The 4,226-nt window shown below is 42.7% G+C and overlaps 1 long non-coding RNA gene across 1 annotated transcript; it reads left to right on the top strand.

Moving 5' to 3' along the window:
- Window positions 1-1,449: 1,449 nt before the first annotated feature.
- Window positions 1,450-3,875, top strand: LOC109257513 (uncharacterized). The gene is made up of 3 exons (XR_002076005.2): window positions 1,450-1,487; window positions 2,102-2,178; window positions 3,783-3,875. It is a non-coding gene; the product is annotated as an uncharacterized LOC109257513 (long non-coding RNA).
- Window positions 3,876-4,226: the final 351 nt, after the last annotated feature.

Genomic DNA, 4,226 nt, shown 5'->3' on the forward strand with positions numbered 1-4,226 from the left:
CAAATGCACAGCCTTAACCCAAGAGTCTACAGGCTTCTCTCTTTTCAGTCTGTCACCTTTTTCTGGTAAGTTTAGTAGCCAAAGGAACTCAGAGATTGAGGACCCTATGGCTTTTCCCATATGTTCTGGAAATAACACCAGGAAGATAATACTGCACTCCATACTAAAGTCTCTAGGCTTGTTGACTCCTACCATACTGCCTCTCTGGGGGATCAGTGTTGTTGTTATTTTCCTTTTTCTGGTCATGCGATTACGTGTTAAAGCTATGTGTTAATTGGAAATGCGAAAAGATGCCCCTCTATTTTGATATTGTGTGCTCTGTACAATTTATGACAAAGTCATTGTCATAACTCACCACCTTCACATCTTCATTGGTCAATGAGCTCTTTGGAATCCTTCAAGTTGTATCTTAGGTAAAAAATATTCTGAACACAAAGTCCTTCAGTTGTGTCTCCAATCCGTATTAGAGCTGATACCATCACTCATGACACATCCCTGGGAATTGATACCAAAATCAAAACACGTTCACATTAATTCTGTTACATGAATTCCTTCCTCTTTTTTCCCATATGATGTATTACTCTGTGTCTTGTAGTGTGCTCAAAATCAGAATTCCTTATGAATTCAGATAAACACATGTGGGCTTAGTAGACATTGACAAGTAATATGTTTGTCACAGCAAACACTTTCTCAGTTGCCCTGCAAAATGCCAGGCACCCCCCAACTCTCCAGTGTCCTCTTAGGCCTTTGACAGCACAATGAGAGATGGGGAAGACCCCTTTCTCAGGGAGGGAAGCAGAGGGGCGCAAAGTGAGGGGCCGGCAGGCAGAACTTTTCCCCAGTAGTAGCTGTGATTTTTTTTGTGTGTGCAGATAATGAGCTGTTTATTTGCACGAATTGTGTTTGTGTGTGTGTGTGTGTGTGTGTGTGTGTGTGTGTGTGTGTTCTGAAGATGCCAAAAACAGAGCTTCTACAGTCACTGTAGTGGAGGGATGCAGAGTAATCTTGGACATAGATGTCTGCCTGTCTGGAATATGCTACTTCATTTGTTTGGACTTACTTCTTTTAATCCTCTAAGATGGGATCATTTTGTTCTCCATTCTCAGACATGGGCAGGGACATGTGGTGACAGTAGTTTAGCCTCCTGCATTTATTTGCCTAGGCTGTAGGTGGTACCCAGTGGGAGGATAGAGTTTTCAGGTAGTGATGCTATTCTCTTGGATCCTAGTGGCAGACAAGTGGCAGGTGCTGACACATACTTCTCTGGGTTTCAGCTCCTTTGGATATTGGTTCTCTTGTCTGGCATATGGATGTAGCAGATACTTCTGTTCTGCAGGGCAGTGTGGATCCGTGGGGGTCTCCTCTCTTAACTGGAAGATTCTGCACACCCTACCCTAAAGGCCACCCTATGGGCTCCTGGGCACATCTGCCTCCTGAACCTTGGTGGCTCTGAGGAACACCCTGAACCCCTCCACCTACACCACTTGGTAAAATGATCTGAGCGGTATGTGTTGACTTGCAAAACACATTCATCTAATTTTTGTTGTTGTTGAGTCTTGGACAAAGTGCAGAGGTATTACCACTGGGCATTATAATGCAAGAGAAATGTGTTTACCACAATTACTACATTCCTCAAGTGTCTCATGATCCACATATCATCTTTGTGTCATTTCCCCCACTCTGTGTTGGTACATATGTCTCTTGTGGAGATGGAATGGGGCCATATACAGAAAAGCAGGCATAGCGCTTCAGCAGATGTGTGCCGTACACAGTCCATGTGCTGGGCGGTGGAGGCATGAGGCTCAGCCTAACGTATATCTATCCAGTTGAGCCCTCACTCATCCACAGTTGTTTGATGAGTCATGAAAGCACCTGAACCAGGGCTATAACAGGTCTTCATCAAAGTTTAAGGGATGGTTCTCCCCTTCACCTTGGCCTGAAGCATGTGGGATACCCTCTGCATGTGATTTGGGATGTGACTGGGCCAAAGAGTTTAAGTTGTTTGAGGAATGAGGTGATGGTTTTTGTTTTTAGTTTTTTTGTTTTTTGTTTTTTGTCTGCACAATCTACTCCAATCAAAATAAACCTCCATCCCTTCTAGGGTCTTTTGCAGATCCAGATTTTGCTCCCGTGATTGACAACAAAACTGACTCTACCAAAAGGACCAAGAAGGACAAGGTAAGTGCTGTGGGCATTTTCAGTTGTAACTCTTTGTGGAAACCCTTATTTTTCTGTTCAGCACTCTCTCTTGGCATTGTGTCTGTTTTTTGTGTTGTATAATATGTCTGCTTGTTTTTCTTATTTTCAAAATGCACAACCTTAACCCAAGTGTCTACGGGTTCTCTATTTTCATCCCGTCAACTCCTTATGGTAAGTTTAGAAGCCAAACATGGTCAGGGCTGAGGACCTGAGGGCTTTTCCAGTATGTTCCTGGAAATAACCCAAGGAGGATGACACCACACTCCACCTGGAAGTCTTCTGGCATGCCTCATTTTTTCTGGACCTCCTCAAAGTTAAATCATTGCTTTTGCTGTTACTTCTGTTCTGTTTCTGTCTAGGGGATTAACGTGTTCAGAAAATCCACGGTTATCCTTATGGTATGAAAATGCAAACTGCCTTCACTCCAACTTTATTTTTGTATGTGTCATTTAGAGTGTTCTTAGACAAAATAAATTTCATACCCATCAACATTTAGCCTTTTTTTCTTTTTTCTTCCTTCCTTCCTCCCTCTTTCTTTCTTTCTTTCTTTCTTTCTTTCTTTCTTTCTTTCTTTCTTTTTCTTTCTTTCTCTCTTCTTTTGTAAATGTGCTGTCTGGAATCCTTTCACATGTGCCCTCAGTCTAAATACTCTGACCTATAAGAGGTGACATATTTATCCAAGAAAACATGCATTGGAACATGAGTGGCGAAGAGAGAAAATCCGTTATTACCTGCATTGTAATTCCCCAGTGTGTCCTTCATTTGTATTCGCATGAGCACGTTCTCTTGTGTCCTGTGTCAGTGTTACAGGTGAAGCATGGAAATGTAAAGCAGAAATGAAAGTGCATTTGTGTTAATTCTGTTAATTAGAATTTCAGTTCATTTTTCCAGAGGACATGATTACCCTGCAAATTATACTGTACTTAAACTGAGAAGTACCACTGAATTAAAATAAATAACCTAAGCCTAACTAACATGTATAGGTAACATGTTTCTCTAGGAACATGCTTTTCCAGGTTCTCTGCATGACCTCAGGATTCCCATTGCCCCATGTGTGTCTGTGCCCATGGATAGCACTTCCAGAGAGGAGAAGACCCCATTGTCAGGAGAGAAGCAGATTGGGCACAGGCGGGGGCTTAGAGGAAGAGTTTTGAGCCATCTGGCATTGTCATTTCTTCTCATTTTTTAATTCTTCACATACAAATAAGCAGCCTCTGTGGTGGAGGAGGATGAGGGGTGGTGGTTGATTCTGGACTTAGATGCCTTCATATCGGGAATATGCTATTTTATTAATTTACTCCATATTCACTCCATGAGTTCTCTAGGACAAGAGCCCTTGCTGTCCTACATTTGCAGACATATGGGGACACTATTTTCTTCCCATAGTCTCCGTTCCCCACCCCCAAAGCTCTCAGCAGAACCCAAAGTATGGGTAGAGTTCTTTTGATGCTGATGCTGCCCGCTTGGAATCTGGTGGTGGGAAAGCTGGCAGGAGATGAGCACTGCTTCTTTAGGTTTTTCTTTTTGCTGGTGTTGGTGCTTGGTTCTGTCCTATGAACACAGCTTTCATTTCTGTTCTGCAGGCCATTATGTATGCAAGAGGGCCTGGTCCTTTCCGAGGTTTGCCTTTTAGGTTGTACCCCATGGATTGCCCTTCATTACCAGTCATGGGCTATGGGCCACCTCCCCCTCCTCCACCAGCTTCTCCATGTACTCAATTTGGTAAGATGACCGGAACTAGATGAGTGACTTATAAAGCGTATTCATCTTCTTGATGATTGATTTTGTGGGAATGATGTAGAGATGCTTGTGAGGGCTTGGAAATTCAACTGCAAACCTGCCTGAGGACAGTGTAATATAAATCCAAGGTTTCTCAGGACATACATACAATGGGCTTTGCCATTTCCCTGCAATGAGGTGAGCTTCAGGTTTCTCTTGTCAAAAAGAAGGAGGCTTTTGGGTTTTTTGTTAAAAAGATAACAATACTTTTTTTTAGACTAGCCCCGTTCACTTTCCTTTCAGTCAAA

The sequence above is a fragment of the Panthera pardus genome, unplaced genomic scaffold (genome assembly GCF_024362965.1).
Source record: "Panthera pardus isolate Hobbes unplaced genomic scaffold, ASM2436296v1 HiC_scaffold_12, whole genome shotgun sequence".
NCBI classification, from domain to species: domain Eukaryota; kingdom Metazoa; phylum Chordata; class Mammalia; order Carnivora; family Felidae; genus Panthera; species Panthera pardus.